This window comes from Pongo pygmaeus, chromosome 12 (genome assembly GCF_028885625.2).
Source record: "Pongo pygmaeus isolate AG05252 chromosome 12, NHGRI_mPonPyg2-v2.0_pri, whole genome shotgun sequence".
Lineage (NCBI taxonomy): Eukaryota > Metazoa > Chordata > Mammalia > Primates > Hominidae > Pongo > Pongo pygmaeus.
In genome coordinates this window covers 132409942-132436358 of record NC_072385.2, presented here as the reverse complement: position 1 = coordinate 132436358, position 26417 = coordinate 132409942, and the positions used below count along the sequence as shown (strand labels likewise).

The window sequence follows — 26417 nt, the reverse complement described above, 5'->3', positions numbered from 1 at the left end:
CAGAACATCAAACTGTCAAATTAAAGTAATCAGAAAGAAATTATGATTTAATTGTGATATGTCTGACTTTTGTGTAAATAATCAACCCACACTTTCCACCCAAATTTTTGGAAGCACGAGGTTGCCAAAAGTCTTCCAAAATGGAACAAAAGAAATCCCTGCAGAGGGGCTATCAGCTGTCAAAGACGCAATAACTACGTAGAAGAGAACAAAAAAGGGGAAGACATTTCCCTGCACGAGGCAGGGAATGAACACACTCTGGGTTCTTCATTAAAACTTGGTGCAGAGGAGGGATTCGTACCAAGGTGCCTAAAGCGACAATCTGCAGATATCCTTCCCCTAGCAACAATTCTGGTGACTGTCTAAAGGGAAGAAGAATCACCAACGTTTAAGAGGAACCCATTTAGGATCTACGTTTTACCACACTTACGTCAGCATCCTAAGGGCTAGAGAGGAACTCTTAAGGCACTGGAAAGTTACACAAAGCGAGAGGAGAACCAGAGAACGGAAACCAAACGCAGGCAATCCTCCAAGGAGCTCTTCTCCAGCTGGAACAATGAGCTTTGTCCCGCGAACAAGGGGGGCACGCCCAGGCCTGGAAGCTGCAGGATGAATGGGACTTCTCAAGTTACCCTCCCACCTCCCCACCAAGTAAACCCGGGAGCTGGTGTTTGCTTTGGAGCTGGCCTTGCTCGAGCTGCGATCGTGGGGCTGGGCTGGCTGTCGGCATGTGCCCTGGCGCAGGCCCAGGTCTCATCACGCACCCTCTGTCCCTGCCATTGTTCTGCAATTAGTTAAAAGGGGGAAACATGCTTCTTACAACCCAGCAGGACGCTTTAGCCGACAAAGCTCCTGGATTTAAAAGAGGTTCGCCCTTTCATGTTCGAGCAGCTCCTCTTTGGTTTGGGCCTGGAGTTTGCCCCTGAGGCCCCCTGTGGATTGACTGGAGGGCTTTGCTCAATCCCACCCAAACACCAAGAACCCAGTCAGCCTCCACCCTTTGCAGGAAGCCTCTTCCTGACTAGAATGGCAAAAATCGTAAGAAGCCAAGTGACTGTCAATCCTCCTTTACAGAGGCAGGAACAGAGGCCGGGGAGGTTCCGCCCTGACCCATGATGGCAGAGGAAGGGGAGAGGGGGTCCCTGATGCAGTCATGCACCCAGAACCCCCGACTCGCCCCGCAAGGAAGAAACAGAGCTCCCTGAGCTGCCCTCACCTCCAGGCCATGGTGTGACGGAACCTCCTCTCCCAGGCATCCGAGTTGCACGGGCACTGGGCACGCACATTTCATAGCAACGGGGGCATCTTTTATGGTATCGATTTGGATCACCTCACTTCCTGTGTGAGACACAAATCACCAAGAGCACATGGAGTCTGGTGTGCCCGGATGGGTTCATTAAGAGCCTCTCTACACGTACAGGTTTTATCAAGTACAGTTTTTTTAAGGAGTCACTGATGATGCAGAATGCTGGCTCCAAAACAGTCCTGCAGCGCCTTTGACCATGGTGTTGTCTGATTTCACAGACAGCATGATGACAGGCATGATCTGCTGAAGCTGCGGGTTCACCGCGGGAGGGAGCTGGTGGCCGGTCTTCCCCACGGGAGCCAGGCTCCGGTCCCTGCGCCCTGGCTCTGATCCCACCCGTGGAACGGCAAAGAACATCCCAGCCCCTGTGCTTGCCGCTCACTCATTGGTATTAGCGGCATATCTGCAGGTCATGAGCAATGCTGACCACAGGTGCGGGGACCATGAGCACAGCTGTTCAGTGAGGAGGCGGCCAGGTGCCAGCAGGTGACCACGGCGCCCGCTGCAGTGAAAGGCTCAGGAGGAGGCCCAGGAGTAGCTATGGCTGCAGGGTCAGAGAGGGCCCCAGAGTGCAGGTGCTTGATCTGACCAGGGCAGGGTGTGTGGGGTTTGCTGAATGGATACTGTGCTCGGCCCCACGGAAGACAGGGTGAGGAAAGGGCCTCTAACAGAAGCCACAGCGGGACTGGGGTGCAGTGGGGCTGGGGTGCAGCAGGGCTGGGGTGCAGCGGGGCTGGGATGCAGCGGGGCTGGGGTACAGCCGGAGCCAGCTCGGAGCTTCCCTTTCTTTATCTCAAACACTCTGAAGGTTCCAAAGTCAGGGCCATTGAACAAGACATGCTCCCGGCGGCGCTCCCACTCCACAACTGCCCAGCCCCGGAAGGCTGGCAAGGCGGCTCCCATCGGTCCTCCCGCTGTCACCCCCATGCGGTGGTGTTATCAGGAGGGGAGGCTTTGGAGGCCACGCACTTTAGATGAGGTCCTGACAACAAGCCCCATCATGAGATTCGTGTCCTTGTAGGAAGAGGAAGAGACCCAGAAAGCATGTTCCTCTTTCTCCACCACGTGAGGACACAGAGAGAGGGCGTCATCTGCAGACCTGCAAGAGGCCCTCACCAGAACCCAACCCTGCTGGCATCGTTGATCTCAGACTTCCAGCCTTCACCACTGTGAGAAAATAAATCTGTGATTCAAGCTGCCCCATCCGTGGTATTGTGGGGCTGCCCTGGCTGCCCTGGCTGCCCAATGCAAACAGCACACACTGTCTCCAAGCCCTTCCCGCCGCCCAGCCCACCAGAGGAGCACACGCAGCTGCAGAGAGGAGGGCATCTGGGTTCCTCCAGTTTTGCACTATTACAAATAGCCCTGCAATGATGAGCTTTCGGTACATCCCATCTGTGATGCGTGTTAATATACTTATGAAACAGGTTCCTAAAAATGGCACTGCTGTGTCAAAGGAGACACACGCCGAAGAACAGCTGCCGTTTGCTGCTCACTTGCTAGGTGTGGGCCACTTCTATAAATACAGGTGTTGTGCAAGCCTGAAGGACAGGAACTTGCTCAAGTCTGACCGTAGCACATGGATCTACAAAGACCCAGACCCAGGCCGCTGGGGGCGCAGCGTTTCTGGGGGACAGGTGGAGACAGCAGCACATGGTGGTGGTATTAGGAGGTGAAGCCTTTGGAGTTGACACACATTAGATGAGCACCCATCCCACCAGCATCCACTTTCCACCAGCACCCACTCCACCAGCACCCACTCTCCACTAGCACCCACTCCACCAGCATCCACTCTCCACCAGCACCCACTCCACCAGCACCCACTCTACGAACACCCACTCCACCACCATCCACTCTCCACCAGCACCCACTCCACCAGCACCCACTCTCCACTAGCACCCACTCCACCACCATCCACTCTCCACCAGCACCCACTCCACCAGCACCCACTCTACGAACACCCACTCCACCACCATCCACTCTCCACTAGCACCCACTCCGCCAGCACCCACTCTCCACTAGCACCCACTCCACCAGCACCCACTCTACGAACACCCACTCCGCCAGCACCCACTCTCCACCAGCATCCACTCCACCAGCACCCACTCTCCACTAGCACCCACTCCACCAGCACCCACTCTATGAACACCCACTCCGCCTGCACCCACTCTCCACCAGCACCCACTCTCCACTAGCACCCACTCTCCACTAGTACCCACTCCACCAGCACCCACTCTACGAACACCCACTCCGCCAGCACCCACTATCCACCAGCACCCACTCTACGAACACCCACTCCACCAGCATCCACTCCACCAGCACCCACTCTCCACTAGCACCCACTCCACCAGCACCCACTCTACGAAAACCCACTCCGCCAGCACCCACTCTCCACTAGCACCCACTCTCCACCAGCACCCACTCTCCACCAGCACCCACTCCACCAGCACCCACTCCAACAGCACCCAGTCTCCACCAGCACCTCCTCCACCAGCACCTGCTGAACCACTAGGCTGAATAAAAGGAGGGCCACCTGCAGGAACCACTGGGGGAAGGCTAGTGCTGGTGCTGGTGGAGGCTCTCTGGCAGTGATGACGCCTCTCAACAGCCAGCTCCCACTGCATTTGGGAGCCACGAACCAAATCCTCACTCAGAAGGTCTGGGGAGATCTCAGCTCCCTATAAACAGGGGCCTGGACTTGTAACTGCTCTCTCAGGAGGCAGGAGGCTGACCCAGGAGCTCCTCCTCATCCAAAGCTCCACTGCACTCAACCAGCAGCTCCCATCTCAGCTTCCCAAGATAAGATGTCAAGTTAACTCAACTCTCAAGTAATCATCCAGTAAATTATTTTAAAATCTTGTCAATGAAAATGTTGAGGAATATATATCGATCAAGATCAAAGAAGGTAAAAAGCTATTTTTTCTCTCCAATTAATACAGACTCAGAAAAGAAAACTGAGTTAGTATGAAAAGCATAGGACAGAAAGCTATTTCCAAAGAAGACTGGGAAATAAATCAAAGTATTGACAAGTTGAAAGGAAGAACGTACATTATAATTTTTATTATGATTTTAGGTTTCTGAGTTCAATCAGCAAATGTAAAAATGCAGTGATAATATTTAAATATTAGGCTTCTCTGGGATTTAATGACAATATCATTTCCTTCTTAAGGTGATGTTTCACTTTTTTGTAATGCATCATGTCATAAAATAATCATAACACTAAACCTTGTTTTACTGGGTTCAACTTTTTATAATGAGCCTATAGAGAGACTGTGGAAGACAACTGTTTGGAGGATCAAGTTGAAATGTCAGGAGCCTGGTTCATGTCAGATCACATCACCAACAAAATTCCAAGCAGGCAGAAAGGGGAGAAGAATGGAAATCTAAATTTGCTAAATTCCTCTTCTTCACAGCAGCGAATCCCCAGGGACGGCCTGAAGTTGAGGAGGTCACACATGGCGGTCTTGTCATGGAAAAGCAGCCAGCAGCAGAACTAAAACGAAAACCATCGGATGAGACTCGGGGGTGGGGAAACTGTTATTCTTAGTTTTAGATTTTTTTTTTTTTCTGGAGACGGAGTTTTGCTCTTGTTGCCCAGGCTGGAATGCAGTGGTACAATCTCGGCTCCCTGCAACCTCCACCTCCCAGGTTCAAGCGATTCTCCTGCCTCAGCCTCCCGAGTAGCTTGGATTACAGGCATCCGCCACCAGGCCCAGCTGATTTTTTGTATTTTTAGTAGAAATGGGGTTCACTATGTTGGCCAGGCTGGTCTCAAATTCCTGATCTCAGGTGATCCACCCGCCTTGGCCTCCCAAAGTGCTGGGATTACAGGCGTGAGCCACTGTGTCCGGCCGTTTTGGAGTATGTTGTATATTTTTTCTTAAAAAGAATACTCCTTTAATTAAAAGTAAATGAATGAGTCACACAGGTGGCCCCTGGTTCCTAGACCTGGTGATCTTGGGGCCCGAGTCCCCAAGCCGCTGCACGAGGCCCCCGCCACCCTCCCATCTCACGTCACAAGCAGGGCCCTCAGGATTCAGACACGCTCCCCAGTGCCTTGCAGAGCGAGATCTAAAGCAACTCTAATTTTCTGCACCAACGATCAATTACCGGAGAAGAAAGAAGGCTGAGCCTCTCCCTGCTACAGTTTTGTGCTGTGATAACTCAGCCTGGCCTCCGGGCTTCCATCCCTGCGAAAAGAAGCAGGTGGATCCGACAGGAGGCACCTGGGAAGTCTGCGGCTCAGAGGTCTTCCTGCCCCCCAGTCCAGAGCAAAATCCCCACCTGGAAAACCCATTCCAGACTCCTGCGGGTGACTGCAGGCTGGGGAGAGTGGGAGGGGCACCTGCCTCTGACAGGAAGAGCTTGGGGGCCACCTCTCTCAACTGGCCGCTCCAGCGCCAGAGGCTGCCTCCCTCACAGCCCGGGGTGGCCGCACAGCGGCTGTGCCTCCAAACGGACCCCGGGTGGGTGGGAGCCTCGGCACCCCCAACCCCCAGTGCTCGTGTGCTCGGGGCCTTGGTGTGTGCTCCTGGTACTTGCAGCTGCTGCAGTGCCTCCAGAGCATGGGGGCACCGACTGAGGGGCACACCTGAGACCCCGGGCCCCTGAGAGGTGAGAGGTGGGCAGCCAGGCAACCCCAGTGCAGCTTGCTCCAGAGAACTGCATCTCCCCATAAGTGTCCTGGGGTGTTCATTGACCCCATTTTTTTTGGTATTGCTTAAAAAGAGACATGAGAAGAGAACTTAAGAGTGCCTCAGCAGGTGGGAAGGAGCTCCCAGAGCCAGGAAGGTACAGGCTCCCAGGCTCTGCTGTGCGGGCTGGGCACGTGGGTCGTAAGGGACAGCGAAGGTTCGTTCACCCTGAAACATGGCCCAGCCTGGGCAACCTACGATAATACTGGGATTGGCAGCTTTGGAAATGGCCTTCAGATAAAAAGCTTCAAGAAAGTGCATCCGTCACCTTTGGTGACCTCCCTGCCACAACACCCATCCGCATCCAGGATACTGTTATTTTTTTCGACTGCCTCATTTATTGCTCTTACATCTGCACTTGATTATTATGGATTTACACGTCACCCCACAGCACCCTTGGGTAGGTAGTTGAGGGGCCAACCCTAGCCCAGGTCAAGCCCTCCAAAACCCCAGGAGCCAATCTTCGGAAGGTTCCCGTGTCCCCCGATGGTCCTGCACCCTGGCCCACTTGCTCCCACGCCTTTGAGAGGAGAGCAGGCCTTGCCTCTGCCAAGAAGACAGGGCTACTGTGGGAGCAGGGACCCTGCCAGTTACACTTTCTTGAACTTCCAACCCCTTCCTCATCACCACCAATCCTCGCCCAGCAGTGACCGAGGGTCCACGCTCAGGGAAATGCCCCTCCCACAGCAGGCCCAGTGCGCGCGTTCCCTAAAAGGCCAGGTGGGGACATCTTTGCTTGAGGTGCAGATCGTGGCCTTGCAGCTCCTGAACTCCGTCTCTGCAGCAGGAATGCAGCCACAGAAGAGACGACCGGGTGGCTGTGGCCAAGCTCCAATAAGCTTTTATTTATGGTGCTGAAATTCCAATTTCATAAAATGTTCACATCATGAAATATTACCCTTTTGATTTTTTTGAACCATTTAGAAATGCAAAGTGCACAGCTCTTGGTCTGGACAAACCAGGCGTGGGTCAGATGGGGCCCTTGGCCAAGGGCACAGGAAGTAGGGGGTCCCCCTCCAGGCTCTGGGAGCCTGGCCTGGCGCCCTGTCTTGCTCACTCTGTCCAAGATTAACCCATTTCTAGCATTTATCTTTTGGGAGCATCAGGTTTTAGGCTACATGTGAACACACCACCCATTAATACAAAGCCCCCTCCCCCCATCCCCGGTTTACAAATAAACAATACAAATCTGTTTGTTCATGCATATACAGTTTACTCTTTGGGAAAAATAATCCAAAACTTCTTCCATGGGTGTTAAAAAATAAAATTCAGTATTTTTCCTGCCTTCCAGACAGAAAAACTTGGGCAGTTTTGCGATCCTGAAAACTTCTTCCAAGGCCATTTCATTCTGCCCCAGAAAGACCCTGCTCCGGGGTTAAGGGCAAGGACAGTGCGGTCATGAGAGGGAAACAGCCGACGGTCATCTGCTAAAGAACCAGGCATGTGAAACAACTGCAGGAACTCCACATTTCCCGCTAAGTATGTCCGGGAAAACACTGCCGGCCGTCATCTGTCTAATTAGAAACAGCCACAAAAAACAGCGACGGAGCGGGAGCCAATTCCCAGCAGAATCATGCAAATGAAATCCCAGATGAAGAGAAGTGGGAACTCAACTCAGCTTCTGCTGAGAAACTGTAAACGCCTTCCTGTTATGAAAACAGGACACAGGTGCAAATAAGGGGCTGTATCTTCTAACTCAAGGAACACGCCACGGTGCCGGGCGGGTGTCGTCCCCAGCATCCCAGAAACACCAAAGCAACTCAGCCACAGGTCGGCCGGCTCTCTGCTGGAGCCTGGTCTCCAGCCCTGGCTTGCAGCAGCCGAACAAGCTGCAGATGGAAACAGCCAGGGAAGTGCAGAGTGGACCACTTCCCAGGCTCTGAGCACAGAGACCAGAGCGGCAGGTAACTCATGGAAAGGCCTCACCTCCCTGCCCAGCCCAACCTCTGCAGGATGAATATCTTCCATACTCAGGGTTAAGGTACTTGCCCGGGGATACCAAAATGTGTGCGTATGACACAGACATAGTTTTTTTCCAGCAAACAATACAGCCCTCACCCAGCTGCCCAATGTGTGCATATGACACAGACATAGTTTTTTCCAGGAAAACGATATAGCCTTCACCCAGCTGCTCCGAGCAAGTGTTGGTCTTTTCTAATTTGAAGGCAGGTGGTGGAGTGTTGGCCGAAAACAAGGCAACAGCAGGCCTGGGGTAGAATCCAGCTGTGCCACCTGACTGGCTGTGGCTTCCTGGACAGATGTCTGGGCCTCTCTGAGCCTCAGTGTATGTATCTATAAAACCAGGGTGACGGGCTGGGCACGGTGGCTCACGCCTGTAATCCCAGCACTTTGGCAGGCTGAGGAGGGTGGATCACCTGAGGTCAGGAGTTCGAAACCAGACTGACCAACATGGTGAAACCCCATCTCTTATAAAAATACAAAAATTAGCTGGGCATGGTGGTACATACCTGTAATCCCAGCTACTTGGGAGGCTGAGGCAGAAGAATCACTTGAACCCGGGAAGCGGAGGTTGTGGTGAGCCGAGATCATGCCACTGCACTCCAGCCTGAGCAACAGAGCGAGACTCCATCTCAGGAAAAAAAAAAAAAAAAACCAAGGCGGCAACATCGCCTGCCTCCCAGGACTGCGGCAAGGACCGGATGAAATAAGAGGTGTACACTGGGAAGCTGGTGGTTAAGGAGGACCAGCGTCGGAGGTGGCAGGCAGGCTGGGCACAGGGACACCCTCTACCTAGGGCGAGGGATTGGCATGCAGGCCCAGTGTGCAGCATCCTCCTCGGAAAGAGACAGGCACCTCCAATCACGTGGTGGGGCCCACAGTGAGGTCCTGTCTGGAGCCTTATGCCCTGGTGGTACCTCTCAAGCCCTCCCAGCCCCTTCTCCATCAGTACAGGGGTAACCACCCCAGACACCCCATTTGACCCCAAGGACAAACATAAGGGGCTGGAAAATGATGAAAGGATGCCCAGTTCCACTCCTTCATTTCACACCACATGGACAGGTTCAGATAAGTGGGTCCCTGTGCCTGAAGTCCCACAGCCCAACAGGAGAAGAAAAAGAAGGGGTCACTAGCCTCGCCCCCATCCAGCCCCATGTCCCCAAAACTCTGCTCCCTGACCCACTCTCAACAGCCCCTTGGTAAGCATGATCTCTGCTGCACTCAACACTCCCCATTTTTAACTTGGCTAAGGTTTGCATACTGATGGGAAGACAAATCTGATGTAACACAGCCATCGATCTTAAAATGCTAAGGCCTCCCCAAATCTGACGTCTAGAAACAATGGCCATGAGAAAGCTCCCTCACTATCCTCTTGGCTGAGGCCACTCCTGAGAAAAAAAGGCTGCTTGGCTGGTGAATTCTTGGCCTTCCCCTGACAATAGATTAATGCCTAAACTGGCTGGTGGAAAGTCTGACAGGAACAGGGATTCCGCAGCTGCCTGTCCACTATTCAAGGCCTCTTTGTTCTCGGTTCTGCGGATCAGTCCAAATGCCTCTCGCCCGGGGCTATCTGATTCAACTGGGCTCAGCAGCTTTTCCTGACTGGTAACCACACAACCAAGAAACAATGGGTCCACACACTAACGGAAAAGACTTCACACACCCCTGAATCTTTGTAAACTTCTATTGACAAAAGAAAAACTTGCAACAATAGACTCACCTAATTTACCTAATAGATGAAAAGAATCAGGTCACCAAACTGTTGATGTGGGAAACTTATTTATACAAGGTCTTCTAATAAATGCAGACAGAATCACAAAATAGCTGATCCTGAGCCTGGAACCACATGGACTACTCTACTGACCTGCACCACGGACATCTTCAACTAACCTACCCTACTAACACACTCCATTAACCGACCACCCAAAGCTACTCTACTAACCAACTACCCAAACCTGCTCTACTAACTTTCTCTGCTAACTGACCACCCAAAGCTATTCTAACCAACTACCCAAACCTGCTCTACTAACCTACTCTGCTAACCGACCATCCAAAGCTACTCTACTAACCAACTACCTAAACCTGCTCTACTAACCTTCTCTGCTAACTGACCACCCAAAGCTATTCTAACCAACTACCCAAACCTGCTCTACTAACCTACTCTGCTAACCGACCATCCAAAGCTACTCTACTAACCAACTACCCAAACCTGCTCTACTAACTTTCTCTGCTAACTGACCACCCAAAGCTATTCCAACCAACTACCCAAACCTGCTCTACTAACCTACTCTGCTAACCAACCACCCAAAGCTACTCTACTAACCAACTACCCAAACCTGCTCTACTAACCTTCTCTGCTAACTGACCACCCAAAGCTATTCTAACCAACTACCTAAACCTGCTCTACTAACCTACTCTGCTAAGCGACCACCCAAAGCTACTCTACTAACCAACTACCCAAATCTGCTCTACTTTCTCTGCTAACTGACCACCCAAAGCTATTCTAACCAACTACCCAAACCTGCTCTACTAACCTACTCTGCTAACTGACCACCCAAAGCTACTCTACTAACCAACTACCCAAACCTGCTCTACTAACCTTCTCTGCTAACTGACCACCCAAAGCTATTCTAACCAACTACCTAAACCTGCTCTACTAACCTACTCTGCTAAGCGACCACCCAAAGCTACTCTACTAACCAACTACCCAAATCTGCTCTACTTTCTCTGCTAACTGACCACCCAAAGCTATTCTAACCAACTACCCAAACCTGCTCTACTAACCTACTCTGCTAACTGACCACCCAAAGCTACTCTACTAACCAACTACCCAAACCTGCTCTACTAACCTTCTCTGCTAACTGACCACCCAAAGCTATTCTAACCAACTACCCAAACCTGCTCTACTAACCTACTCTGCTAACCGACCACCCAAAGCTACTCTACTAACCAACTACCCAAATCTGCTCTACTAACCTTCTCTGCTAACTGACCACCCAAAGCTATTCTAACCAACTACCCAAACCTGCTCTACTAACCTACTCTGCTAACCGACCACCCAAAGCTACTCTACTAACCTACTTCACTAACCTACTATCCAAACCTACTCTACTAACCTACTCCACTAACCAACCTCCCAAAACTACTCAACTAACCTACTCCACTAACCTACCATCCAAACCTACTCCACCAACCTACCACTCAAAGCTACTCTACTAACCTACCTAAACCTACTCTACTCACCTACTCCATTAACCTTCCACCCAAACCTACTCTACTAACCCACTCCACTAATCTACCACCCAAACCTACTCCACCAACCCACTCCACTAACCTACCATCCAAAATGATATAGTTTGGTTGTGTTCCCACCCAAATCTCATCTTGAATTCCCACATGTCATGGGAGGGTCCTGGTGGGAGGTAATTGAATCATGGGGGCAGGTCTTTCCCCTGTTGTTCTCACGACAGTGAATAAGTCGCATGGGAGCTGATGGTTGTATAAGGCGGAGTTTCCCTGCAAAAGTTCCCTCTTTTTGCCTGCTGCCATCCATGTAAGACGTGGCTTGCTCCTCCTTGCCTTCTGCCATGATTGTGAGGCCTCCTCAGCCACATGGAACTGTTAAGTCCATTAAACCCTTTTTTCTGTATAAATTACCCAGTCTCGGGTATCTTTATCAGCAGCATGAAAACAGACTAATACACAAACCTACTCTATTAACCTACCACCCAAAGCTGCTCTACTCACCTACTGTGCTAACCTACCACCCAAAGTGACTCTACTAACCAACTACCCAAACCTACTCTACTCACCTATTTCAATAACCTACCATTCAAACCTACTCTACTCACCTACTCCACTAACCTACCACCCAAAACTACTCTACTAACCTACTACGCAAACCTACTCTACTCACCTATTCCACTAACCTACCACCCAACTCTACTAACCTACTCCACTAACCTAAAACTCAAACCTACTCCTCTAACCTACCACCCAAACCTACTCTATTAACCTATGTCACTAACGTACCATCTAAACTTACTCTACTAACCTACTCTAACTTACCACCCAAATCTACTCTTTTAACCTACTCCACTAACCTACCACTCAAACCTACTCCATTAACCTACCACCTGAAGCTACTCTACTAACTTACTCCACTGACCTACCACCCAAACCTACTTTATTAACCTATGCCACTAACTTACCACCCAAACCTACTCTTTTAACCTACTCCACTAATCTACCACCCAAACCTGCCACACTGTCTACCACACTATCTACCACACTAATCCAACATATGAATCTACTGTACTAACCTGCCACACTCCCCGCCCTGCCACACTCACCCACTCTGCCCATCCCACAGGGGAGTCCTGAGCCCCTCCTGTGGGTCACCCCTTTTGTCTGGTGTCCCCACCCAAAGGAATTTAAGCCCAGAGTTTTAGGAGAGAGACTGAGCAATTCCCAGGATGGCAGCTGACCAGGAAGGGTGTTGCCAACACTGGGAACATGGACAGAGCAGAGGACACAGGGGACACAGAGGGTGTCTGGGGCCAGGGGAACAGAAGAAAGGCTAGCGTGCAGCAGGTATGCATGTGGGGATGTCAGAGCCCTGGCTCACCTGATGCGCGCGGGGACGGCGGAGCCCCGGCCCACCTGACGCGCGCGGGGACGGCGGAGCCCCAGCCCGCCTGACACGCATGGCGATGGCGGAGTCCCAATCCACCTGATGCATGCGGGTATGGCACAGCCCCAGTCCACCTGCAAAGACGGTCTTCAGAAGCCCAGGGGCCAGTAACGCAGGCACACACAGGGTGACCCCAGGCAGCACACACAGGGTGACACAGGGAAGAGACTATCTTCAGGAACCCAGAGGCCAGCAACGTCAGCACAGATGGGGTGACACGGGGCAGCAAAAACAGGGTGACGCAGAGCAGCAAACACAGGGTGACGCGGAGCAGCAAACACAGGGTGACGCGGAGCAGCAAACACAGGGTGACGCGGAGCAGCAAACACAGGGTGACGCAGGGCAGCACACACGGGGTGACGTGGGGCCACACACACGGGGTGACATGGAGCAGCAAACACGGGGTGATGTGGGCAGGGCGTGTGTGGTCCCTTTAGGGCTGCTGGATCTCCAGGCCTTTCTAGGCATCCTTTCTCTGGTGATGTCCAGTCCTCTGATTGAGCCTGGTCTCCAGCTCTGGCCTGCCACAGCCAAACAGGCTGAGGAAGAAATGGCCAGGGCAGGGCAGGGCAGAGCGGGCAGCTCCCAGCACCTGCCACCGCGTGTGGCCCACGGCAACCTGCCATGACTCCAGCCCAAAGAGGGGTTCTTATGGCTGTGGGGGAAGCCCAGCCCCGAAGACCATACCTCGCAGATGGCATGTGAAGGGCACACCCAGGACACGCTGACAGCCATGCAAGGTCCTTGCAAAGGCAAACACTGGGCACAGCAGCCGAGCTCAGATGCCAGGGGCCAGGGGCTGGCTGTACTGGCACAGTCATGGCTCCTTAGACGAGCGAGCCAGCCTGGGGCCCTGCGGCCAAGCCTCCCGCCTGAGTTACTCGGAAGGGGGCTTGCTCCACACCTTCTCACACCACCTGCTCCCCATGTGGGAACGGAGCCAGTGGAGGCAGCCACCCACCTTTGCCCCTCAGCCACAGCCTGGCAGTCCCCTAAGAGCACACCCCATGGAGACAGGCCCTCCCCAGGCAGCAGCCGGCAGCACCCGACCCAGCCAGGCTCTGTCCTAGGCTCTCCTGGGTGAGGTCCCTGAGTCTGTGCCCCTGGTCAGGGTCCTCTCCCCAGCACGAATCCTTACATAAACCACACAAAGCCTGTGTGCCTCGAGGGTACATGGAACCTAAGAGGGGACGCTGGCCTTGCAGGAGGCATTGAACTCCCCGCGGGTCCCCGCTGACCTGCCTGCTTGGCTCCCTAGCGCCCCTGTGCCTCTAACAGTGGCCTCCAGGGCCTCTCTGGACTCTCACCACAGCCCTCCGATTTCAGCCCCCACGGCCAGCTGTTAATCCCTGAACATTTTCAAGTTCAAGTTCTCAGGAGACAGCATTGGCTGGGCTAAGCTTGGCCATCAGCGACTAGCACATGGACCACTGTCCTGGGTCAGGCGCCCACCCGGTTCCAACCAGCTGTGGTCCAGAAGGACCAGGTCATGTGACACACATCTTGAACACTGGATTGGTCAGGGTTCCCCAGAGAAATGGAGACCACAGGATGTGTGTACACGCGTGCGTGTGTGTGTGTGTGTGTGTGTGAGAAAGAGAGAGGGAGGGAGAGAGAGATTCAGAGAAAGAGAGGGAGGGATGCAGAGAGAGAGAGGGAGGGAGGGATGCAGAGAGAGAGGGATGCACAGAGAGAGGGAGGGATGCAGAGAGAGGGAGGGATGCAGAGAGAGGGAGGGATGCAGAGAGAGGGAGGGAAGGATGCAAAGAGAGGGATGCACAGAGAGGGAGGGATGCAGAGAGAGGGAGGGGAGGGATGCAGACAGAGAGAGAGAGAGGGAGGGGAGGGATGCAGAGAGAGGGAGGGAGGGATGCAAAGAGAGGGATGCACAGAGAGAGGGAGGGATGCAGAGAGAGAGAGGAAGGGAGGGATGCAGAGAGAGAGAGAGAGGGAGGGAGGGGTGCAGAGAGAGAGAGGGAGGGAGGGGAGGGATGCAGAGAGAGAGAGAGAGGGAGGGAGGGATGCAGAGAGAGAGAGATGCAGAGAGAGAGGAAGGGATGCAGAGAGAGAGGTGGGGTTGAAGTTGAGGAGAGAGGCAGAAGGAGGAGGTGTATTTTAAGGAGCTGGCTGAGATGGTGGTGGCTTGGCAAGTCCAGAGTTTGCAGGGGTGCCTCGCTCCACGCCTTCTCATACCACCTGCTCCAGACCAGAGCCTGGGGAGGCAGCCAACCACCTTTGCCTCTCAGATACAGCTCTCTCTGCATCTCTCTCTCTCTCACACACACACACACACACACGCATGTGCACACATCCTGTGGTTTCCATTTCTCTGGAGAACCCTGACCAACCCAGTGTTCACAATGTGTGTCACATGACCTGGTCCTCCTGGACCGCAGCTGGTTGGACCTGGGTGGGCACCTGACCCAGGACAGCAGTCCACATGCTGGCCGCTTACCGATGCTACAGCCCTGGGGAAGCATGGTAGTTGCAGCTCCAGTCCAAAAGCCGCCTCTGCTAGTGGAATTCCCTCCTGCTCAGGGGAGGTCAGCCTTTATTCCGTTAGGGCCTTCAACTAACTGGACGAGGTCCACCCACACCACAGAGGACAGTCGGCCAGATTTAAATGTTACTGTCCTCTAAAAACCCCTCCACAGAAACATCCAGAATAATATCTGAGCACATATCTGGGTGTAGTGGCCCAGCCAAGTCGACATAAAATTCAGCATCACAGGCAGGCATGCAGCGTGGCTGAGGGCGGGGCTCCTTCACTTAGAAGGTGCAAATGTGGAAGGCAGCTGAGATGAAGCCAACTTAGGAGAAGTGTCAGAATTCAAACAACTGAACGGGAATAGTTTAAACAACTGTACGGGTTAATTGAGGTGGTTCCTGTTGAGAAAGACCCAGTGTGCTCTTTGAGTTGAGCAAAATAAATGGATGAATCATGTTAATCCCACTGGGCATTCATCCAGGATTCAGCCAACCGGCAGGCAGGAAGCCCCTCTTCACAAACCAAGCCCAGGAAGTAACTGACTCCAGGCTCTACTGAAACAGATTCAGTTTTGCTTGTTGCTTTTCTAAAAGCCTCAAATCAGCCGGTGCAGTGGCTCACACCTGTAATCCCAGCACTTTGGGAGGACGAGGCGGGCGGATCACGAGGTCAGGAGATGGAGACCACCCTGCCTAACACGGTGAAACCCCGTATCTACTAAAAATTAGCCGGGCGTGGTGGTGGACGCCTGTAGTCCCAGCTACTCGGGAGACTGAGGCAGGAGAATGGCGTGATCCGAGGAGGCGGAGCTTGCAGTGAGCCGAGATCGTGCCGCTGCACTCCAGCCTGGGAGACAGAGAGAGACTCTGTCTCAAAATAAATAAATAAATAAAAGCCTCAAATCAGGCTGTGTTTTAATGACCTCCACTGAGGAAATGAATCATAAAATGGAATCAAGAAATATTTATACCAAATAGTTACTAAGAGACTTAAAGGGGGATCTAACCTACGGGAATTCCCACATACACATCACTTGTTAGGAAGGCGAGAAAGGCAAGCCAAACTGATGAGTGAATGAGGAAACCCTTTTTAAAGTGCTAAATAAGACAGTTTTATCAATGAAAAAATACCACAGGACAAAGAGGTATGCGAGAAATAATGAACCCGAGAAGTGTTGACAATGGATGGGCTGAAGATGAACTATCAGGAAGTTTCTGAGCAAGCAGACACAAAATAGAATGTGTAAAAAGAATAAAATTAAGCCAAAGCAGTCCCTCTTGAAAGCTCTCCACATGGACGTCTTCACTTCGCCTCAGGTTATTCCGGTCAGCAGCCAGCATGGCCATTCCCTCGTTCCGGGGCTGTGACGCTGACGCAGTCTCCTCTCTCGGCACTGAGTCCTCAGAGTCCTGGTGGCTTGGCAGTCCCTCTCCAATGAGAAATTGAGAACAGGAGAATCTCAACGCAGCATCCATTGCGTGCAATGCATGGGTTATCCCAGCATCCAGATTCTAGCTGGCTGTGATCCTCAAAAGAACTGGGAACATATTCACCCAAATCATTTTCTTTGGAGCTTTATTTTCTCAATAACCAGTTGAAAAAGACCGCTAGACACAGAACTCTGAGGAACCTCCCAGCAAAGGAGGCTTCTCTAACCTCCCCTCAAAAAATATAAGAAAGTTGTATTTTAAAATCAGTGCATTCTGAACTTAGGAAAAAAGAGGTGTGCGTCTACAGGTGGGGCTCCTTCCACAGCTATCTCCTTCTCTATAACCCTCTAGCTAGGCTTCCAACGCCATTCTTAAAATATGGGAGGGGGTACGAGGAAGCAGGGACAGGGCTGTGGCTCAAGGGGCACAGTGCTGCAGGGCACGGTGTGCCTCACAGCCTGACCCCTTCTAGACCACTAGCACCTGACAGCCTGCTGCTGTCACCAGTGTGGGACACTTCACAGTGATTCCTGTAGTGAGGAATGGATGGATGGGTGCATGGGTGGGTAGCTAGATGGAGATATGTATGTGTGGATGGATGGATGCATGCATCATGGATGGATAGATAGGTGGGTGATTATGACTGAATGGACAGATGGATGGACTAATGAATGGATAGATGAATGAATGGATTAATGGATGGATGGATGAATAGATGGATGAGTGATTATGGATGAATGGACAGATGGACTAATGAATGGATACATTGATGGATGGCTGACTGGAAAATGGATGAGTAGTTATGGATGAACGGACAGATGGATGAATGAATTAATGAATGGAAGAAAGAATAGATGGATGAGTGGTTATGAATGAATGAACAGATAGATGGACTAATGAATGGAAAAGTGGATGAATGAATGCATTAATGGATGGATAGATGGAGGGATGGATGGATGAATAAATAGATGGATGTGTGGTTATGGATGAATGGAAATATGGATAAACTAATGAATGACTAGATGAATGAATGGATTAATGGGTGGATGGATGACTGGATAAATAGATGGATGAGTGGTTATGGATGAATGGACAGATGGATGAACTAATGGGTAGATGGATGAATGAGTAAATTAATGGATGGATAGAAGAATAGATGGTTGGGTCGTTATGGATGAACGGACAGATGGATAGACTAATGAATGGATGGATTAATGGATGGATAAATGGATAGGTGGTTATGGATGGACAGACAGATGGACTAATAAATGAATAGATGGATGAATGAATGGATTAATGGACGGATAGATAGATGGATGAATGGATGGATGAAAGAGGGGTTATGGATGGATGGGTAAACGTGAATGGATGGGGTGACATGGGCACTGATCCAGGAAAATCATACAATGAAAAAAACATGCACAAGAAAACAAATGTTCAAGACTAACATCAGCCGCCTATTGCCATGCCAATACAAACATCCCACGTGTTTGAGTAAGTTACAACCGTGAGTAACTGTATCTGCTTTAATTGATTTTTTTTAAAAGTTAAAAGTGTTGCTCTGCTGGTTATACATTTTTAGAAATATTTGCTTCATGCCAGGATGCAACAAGTTTCATCTTATTCCCAAAAGGAAGCTTGGCTATGACTAGGAAAAGGAGCATAAATTTAATGACAAGGACTTCAGATAAACTGCAGCCTTTGTTTTCCACTGTTGAAACACACAGACACTGTCGCATTTTGTCTCCAAAGCCATGTTTCTTTCCTACAACAATTCTCAGTGAAGAAATCTTCCTGCCTGAAAGTTGTTATAGTCTTATTTTCATCCCCACAGAAAAATATTAATCTAAGAGTTTCAATCAGTGCTAAGTCAAAATTTTTCCATCTCTACCAACATCAGCCTTATATTTTATTTAAAGTAAGTCTGAATTTCCGTTTTTATTGTCTGTACTTCTTAGCAAAGACTTAACAGATCTATGTGAGTATGACACTTTAGAAATCGAGAACTGCTTTTTAAAAAATAAAGACAGGGCTTTGGGAAGGGAAGGGCACACTCACAGATCATGTCCTGGACCCCCAGAATGCAGAAAGTGTTGTCTCAAAAGGGAAAATCAGATGTTTCTTAAACTATAGGTCTGGTCGGTTAGACAAAATTGCCATTCTAAAATGCAGTGAACACTCGGCTTCCTTGTAATTTCCTGTTTGCATCGAAGTATCTGTTTCAATTAAAGTCAGCACATCAAGTAACCACTGACGCTGACCGAGCCCTGCGAGCACACACAGCCCACTCTCCACCCGGAGAACCGCCACTGCCCCATCACAGCCATCCCGAGTCCCTCCTGCTCCCTCCTCCTGAGCCTTGGACCAGCGGCTGCCCCTCCTTCGGACTTCTTTGGCCTCATATTTCAGTGTATCGCACTTAAATGTGCAGGATTCCATGCAAGCCGTAACGTAATAAGCAGCATCCATTGCAAGAGCATCTACTGTGCTCGGCTGTGTGCTAGGAGGTTTGCACGCACACCCTTCCTTACTCCTCAGGACTCCTACAGATGGGGAAGCTGAGGCTTCAGGGGGTGCGGTCACGTCCTCGAGGGAGCACATCTGGAAAGCACAGAGCAGGACCCCAGCTCAAGGCTGGCACATGCCCTGCACCTGCTGCTGGCTCCACCACGCAGGTGCATTTTTCCTCAGCCCTCAATTAGGCAGCCTTCCCATCCCTCTCAAGAACAGTCTCCACCGTGTCACACCACAGGTCAGTGGAGTCCAACCCCCTGCCCACCAGACCCCCTGTGAGTCAATCGCCCAGAGCCAGCTGAGTTCATCTCCATCCCCAGCACCCGCCGGCAGGGCCTCCACGTGGCGTGTTCTCTCTGACTTCCCAATAGTATAATTAAATATAACAACTTCAGAGTTGATCTAGCCTGAAAGGCAAGATATTTTCTCCCCTAAAGAAGATTAGTTAGGGACTGCTAAACTGTTCACTGTCTTGTGCTATTCTGCACAAGACTGTCCTGTTCCTTTTTTTGTTCTCTTTTCTTTGAGACAGGGTCTGGCTCTATTGCCCAGGCTTGAGTGCAGTGGTGCAATCACAGCTCACTGCAGCCTTAACCTCCGAGGCTCAAGCAATCCTCCTGCCTCAGCCTCCAAGTAAGTAGCCAGGACTACAGGCATATACCACCATGTTCAGCTAATTTTTGTATTTTTTGTAGAGACGGGTCTTGCCATTTTGCCCAGGCTGGTCTCTAAATCCCGAGCTCAAGAGATCCATCCGCCTCAGCCTCCCAAAGTGCCGGGATTACAAGCCTGAGCCACTGCACCCACCCAGCCAACTGTCCCGTTCCTAACGACTAATGTAAACCCTGCAGCACAGATTCCGAGGCAGGTTTCGCTTGAGGCGGTCACACGGCAAGGGCACCTGCTGGCAGGGTCCCTGGGCCCTCAGCACAGAGCCTCTCTCTAGAAGCTACCAGCCGGAGAATACAGTCCCTCCGCATTATTTGCAGATTCCAAATTTGTGACTTCACCTCGAAAATCAGTACTTGGAGCACCTCCGCCATTATCCGTGGACAGGCGCAGAATGGGGAAAAATCAGAGTCACCTGATAACCGGGTCCACAGCTGAGCTGGTGAAGCTGACAGCAGCCCTCTTGTTTCCACTCTCCTGCCGTAAACAGGGTCTTTTTCAAGGTCTATTTAGGGCCACGCATTTCACACTTTTTGTGCTTTTGTTGGTGATTTTGCCATTTAAAACGGCCCCAAAGCACAGTGTTGCCGTTCTGTCTGTGCTGTCCTCACAAGGAACAGGTGTGGTGGAGGAGCTCCACTCAGGAGTGGGGGACGGTGTTCGTGGCCACAGCTCGTTAACAATGTCAGTGAATCAACAATGTACAGAAACAAAGTGTCCTTCAATAGGAATGCACGCGAAACAGGAGGATTTGAAAAAACTTTTGTGGCCAGAGATATAGCCCTGCAAGTCCTCTAGAAGCGAGACAGGCCGAACACTCTTTTATTCAGCCTTCCGGGGCTCTGCAGAACAGGACCACCACGGCTAACCAGGCTCCGCCCCAGGGAACAGCAGGCAGGGTGCTGGGCTGGCTGCTCTGTGAGCTCCTCCCAGTTCAGGGCCCGGTGTGCAGGTCCCACTGTGACTATGGGTCTGGTAAGAACAGCTGACTGTGAGGCAGAGACCAAACAAGACACAGACAAGCCACACGGCGCGAACTGTCAGAACCCGGGATAAAGACAGAGCTGGCAAATAAACACACATGACAAGCACAAACGCTAGATGGTTTGGCTCTTAGGGCATACCGAAAATCAAACCAGTTGGAGAAAAAACAAATTGTAAGAATCAAAATGCAGTTACTCAGCAAAGAAACATGAGCACTTACACAGGCTGTATTTCCACCATCCCGGGGTCACAGACGGTACCTTTGGCCCCTGACCCTCCCCCTCAGCCCTCCCTCCTGACCCGTTACAGGCTCCCCTCCGAAGGTGCATTCTATATTAGTCCTGTAGTAAGTCAGTCACCACTGCTCAGCTACAGAGAACATCCATCCACAGGAAAATATGAAAGGGGCCAGGAAGAAAACACAACAGGGAAAGCCCACCGTAGGCCAACCACAGTCCCTGGTGCAGATCAAAACCTCCCAGAAGGTTTCTACAGCAGGGTCGGGGAGGCGGGTGAGGGATAAAAGTCTACACATTGGATGCAGTGTACACCGCTCGGGTGATGGGTGCACCCAAATCTCAGAATTCACCACTAAAGAACTTATTCATGTAACCAAACACCACCTGTTCCCCCCAAAAAAAGAAATTTTTTTAAAAAAAGATTTAAAAAAAAATTTTTTTTTTAATTAAAAAAAATCTTTTAAAAAAAAGATTTCTATACAAATGTGCCCCAAAAACAACCTAGACAGATACACAAAAAAATGCATGCAATCACATTTTGGAAATATTGTTTGCAGGAGCAGAAAAGTAGAAACAAAGAAATGACCCATAATAAGAATTCGGTTAGGCAAATTCGGCCATTTCAAACAAATACTGTGTGGTCATTAACAATGATGATGGAGGCCTCCAATTATTGAACAGACACACAATCATGATATATTCCCAGATTTTAAAACCATACAAAGTGCATTATAGAGCAGAACATGTAGCATGACCCAATTTTTGAAAATAGATACATGACAGATAAATATTAACAGGTACATAAATACTGCTACGCACTACACACGCCTGAATGCCTGTGTGTGTGTGCATCTGAGAACAAAGCCCAACTAATGTTTCTCTTTAATGACAGCAATGTGAGTAATTTGTTTCATTTTGTTCCTGTTTATTTTTGAATTTTTCTAACATGAACATGTGCAACTTGCATAAAAATATTTTTAAAATATGTTGTAAAAGAAAGCTGGATGATGCAATTAGTGGGTAAAAGAGCAGGCATCATAATTCTTAGCTTACAGCTCGTGGAGAAAAAGCTGCTGAGCCCTTGTGGCAAACAGGCCTGGCAGATTATACCCCTCTGTGTGCCTAACCAAACTCCACACCTACAAGAGGTGAACATGGATGGGCAGTTGAGGGGTCCTGGGAGAGAAGGCAGTGGGGCATATTTCCAAAGCTCTTACAAATTCATACACAACTTTAGAATTGCGCTAAGTAAACAGGAAGAGCCGGGGCTCCTTGGCTAAAGGGCAGGACCGCAGTCAGGCTCAGGGTATGGCGGACGGCCCAGCACAGGCAGGGGAGGAGGCATGGTTTACATCTGAGTAAAACCACTTAAACATCCAACTCCTGGTCCCCAGAAGCCAATGATCCAGGCTGAGAATTCGGGATTCCTGCTGGCTTCCTTCAAAGCCTCCACTGGTGACCCATTACTTCTCTAATTACCCAGGGCACACGTGAGGTCAAACCCAAATCTGTCCCATCCCTTAGAGAAAAGTCTTCAGTTAAGCAACTAGATTACAAGCAATCCGGCTGTGACCTATGGTTCCAGTCGCTGAAACCATTCTACTCTTAGCGCAATAATCACACTGGGCCACGACGCGTACATAAACTGCCTTTAATCCCCAAATGATAACAAAATGCTTCCTGTTAGAAGAGGATGGACAGAGCTTAAAACTATCTGTGGTAGTAGTTGCTACAGCCCACATTAGAAGATGGGTTGGGAGGTGATAAAATCACTGCAAGTCCCAGAACACAGAAGCAAGCAAAGGGAATATCAACATCACAGACCTCTCTGAAAGGTGATAAGCAGGCAGAGCTGCTCCATCCATGTCAACAGAACACTGTTGAGGAGAGCGTGCACACACACACACACGCACACACACACACACAAATGAACTAGCGAGAGGAAGTTTTAAGAGAGCGAGCAATAATTGTGTGCTATTAAACTCTGGGACAGCTATGGCAAAAACCGATAAGCTCACGGTCCACTTCCACTTCCTGGACACGCAGCTGACCTCCGCATCCCAGCACCCTTGCATCTGGGTTTGCTGGACACACAGCTGACCTCCACATCCCAGCACCCTTGCATCGGGGTTTGCTGGACACGTGGCTGACCTCCGCATCCCAGCACCCTTGCATCTGGGTTGAGACATGTACCGTCTCTTCAGTGCGCTGGGAGCAGAAACAACGCGTCAGCTCCGAGCAGGTGGGAGCAGTGAGCCTTCACATAACCTCCTCTCTCCCCTTCCGTGACAGGTTCGAGGCCAGGGACCGGTGACGGTGGAGCTTCAGGCGGGGCACAGCTGGGATCCTTGGGTCAATGTTAGAGCAAACATGTTCTTACCAAGCCAGACTAAACAGCTTGGCTTGTGACAACTACTCACCTCTGCCTCTGCCAGAAGTGGGCAGCCACAGACGAAATGTAGACAGATCGGCCTGGCATATCCCACAGAGCTCAGGCACAAAACACGCAGCTATCCCACGGCTTAGAGCTGAACCTCCAGTGAAGAGCTGCCCAGCCAAGAACATTTGCACGAGGTTTTGTGTGAGTGGGGCAGGAACTCACACTGTTTTAAGGCACTGAGGTTCTGCCGTTGTTCAGGACACCAGCTAAAGCTGAATGGCCCTGACTAACGCAACGGCATTCCAAAGAAATATGGAGAACACCAGGATTGAGTCATTTTCATCTTTTCTTAAATTTGAGCTTGGGAATGTGAATGTGGTCATTATTTTATGATGTTATTTATTTTACCACACCTGCTTGCAGAAGAATTCAGAGATGTCTGCTTTAGAACAAGATGGGATTATAGAGGGAAGACTTTCTCTTCTGTCTGAAACAACCAAAAACCAAAAAAACTGACAAAATATATGAAGCAACTGTTTTCAAGTTACTGGGCATCAGCCAACGAAGCACTGATCCGTGTGACGGAAAACAGATGTAGCCAGCAGAAAACGGCCCCAGCTCATTGCCTAAGAGAGAAGACAAAGCTGAGAGCCCAGGAAGGCCAGGCGGCAGACCTGTGGCAGGACAGAGATGGGACGCCTGAGCCCTCCCGGGATAGGCCCAGGGGCCTGCAGAGCGTCCAGCACTGAGCAGAGCCCTGAGCCGTACAAACTGCCCGCAGCCAGAAAAGAGCCACCCAAATGGAGCAGGGATCACGGGGCCACACACACACTGGGCCAGAAGTGAGCAGTGCCGTTCTCATCAGCCAGACTGAAAACCTCATGATTCACAGGCAGTTGGTATGGGACATGGAAGGGCCTTGCCTCAGTGGTTGAAGGCGATGAGCCTTAAGCACTGCTCCAATCCTGCCCAACACATCTTAAAAGCAAGACCTTCAAGAACCAAACTGTTTCCATATAACTGCACCAAGTACAAAGCTCAAGGATAATTATAAGAACACAAAAACATCCAGTGCTCACCAAAGTGAAATTCCATTGTCCGGAATCTGCTAAAAAAAAATGATATGGCATGAAAGGAAGGATATTACAATCCCTATTGAGAAGATTAAATTACTCAATTAAAACCAACCCAGAGCTGCCACAGGTGTTAGAGTTAGCAGAGTTAGCAGATTATTAAAATTATATTTATTCCATAAGTTCAAAACATCAAGCAATCATGGAAGGTTTGTTTTTAATACCCACATTTTCTAAAGGTGAAAAATCATAATGTCTGATTTAAAAAATATGTAGAATTAACAGCAAATTAGACATTGAGAAAGAAAGACTTGTTACTTTCAAGACAAAAAATAGAAACTACCCAAAATGAAACACATAGAGAAAAAGACACAGTAACAAAAAATTAAGCATTGGATGAGTGAGCCGTGGCCCAATACATGTATAACTGGAATCTTCAAAGAAGAGGAGACAAAGATGGGGACAGAAAACATAACACCCCCACATTTTCCAAATTTGAAGAAATCTGTAAACCCACAGGTCCAAACATTTAAAAATAAAATTAAATAAAAAATTAAAATCAAAATTAAAAAACCCAAGCACAAAAAAACACAGAGAAAACCACACCAAGGCATAATAATCCAATTGCTCAATACCAGGGATAAGGAGAAAATCTTAAAAGCAGCCAGAGACACACAGATGTTCTACTGACACGATACGGGTGTCAGTAGATTCCTCATGGGAAACAATGTGAGAGGACATTTTTAAAGCGGTGTCGGCCGGGTGCAGTGGCTCACGCCTATAATCCCAGCACTTTGGGAGGCCAAGGCGGGTGGATCACCTGTAGTCAAGAGTTCGAGACCAGCATGGCCAACATGGTAAAATCCCGGTTCTACTAAAAATACAAAAATTAGCCAGGTGTGGTGGTGTGCGCCTGTAATCCCAGCTACTGAGGAGGCTGAGGCAGGAGAATCGCTTGAACCCAGGAAGCGGAGGCTGCAGTGAGCTGAGATGGTGCCACTGCACTCCAGCCTGGGCAACAGAGCAAGATCCTGTGTCAAATGTCAAAAAAAAAAAAAAAAGCAGTGTCAGAGAAAATCACCAACTCAGAATATTACTCAGCAAAATATCATTCAAAAATTAAGGCAAAGTAAAGCACTTTTTAAACATCCAAAAGCTAAAGGAATCGATTACCAATACAGCTGCACTATAAGACTTTTTTTTAGAGCTCTTGAAGTAAAAGAACTGAAATATGAACCTACGCAGAGGAATAAGCAGCACTGGAAAGAACAAAAACATGTCTCTGTTTATTTAAATCTCTAAAAAGATAACTGACAGCTTAAATGAAATAATAGAAGTAGAGTGTGAAGTTTATAACATATGTACAAATAAAATGTAGGACAACAATATCACAAAAATTGGGGCCAGAGAGAAATATACTGCTCAGAGATTTCAGGTTTGGGCCCAGAACACTGAAACAAGTTAAAAATTGCAAAACAGTTATTCACATGAATGTTTTGGTCTCCCAGTACATACAAAAGTTCTATTTTCACTATAATATAGCTGACTAACTATGCAGTAGCGTTACATCTAAAAACTATACATACTTTATTTAAAAAATATTTTATTGCTAAAAATATTTTATAAAACACCTGAACCTTCAGAGAGTTTTCTTCTTTTGGCTGGTAGAGAACCTTGCTTTGATGTTGCTGGCTGCCGACGGATCAGGGTGGTGGCTGCTGAAGGTTGGGGTAGCTGCGGCAATTTCTGAAAATAAGACAACAATGATGTTTGCCATATCTATTGGCTCTTCCTTTCCCAAAAGGTTTCTCTGTCGTATGTGATGTTGTTTCATAGCTTTTTATCCACAGTAGAACTTCCTTCAAAATTGAAGTCAATCGGCCAGGCATGGTGGCTCACACCTGTAATCCCAGCACTTTGGGAGGCCGAGGTGGGCGGATCACGAGGTCAAGAGACTGAGACCATTTTGGCCAACATGGTGAAACCCC

The 26417-nt window shown here is 49.8% G+C and overlaps 1 protein-coding gene and 1 long non-coding RNA gene across 3 annotated transcripts in view; both read right to left on the bottom strand.

Annotated features, from left to right (window-relative positions):
• The window catches only part of PXDN (peroxidasin), a 110062-nt gene that overhangs the window by 73661 nt on the left and 9984 nt on the right, over window positions 1-26417 (bottom strand). The window lies entirely within an intron of this gene.
• LOC134737826 (uncharacterized) lies at window positions 4337-26172 on the bottom strand. The gene is made up of 3 exons (XR_010123196.1): window positions 26067-26172; window positions 24436-24461; window positions 4337-4799 (listed from the first exon to the last, which is right to left on the bottom strand). It is a non-coding gene; the product is annotated as an uncharacterized LOC134737826 (long non-coding RNA).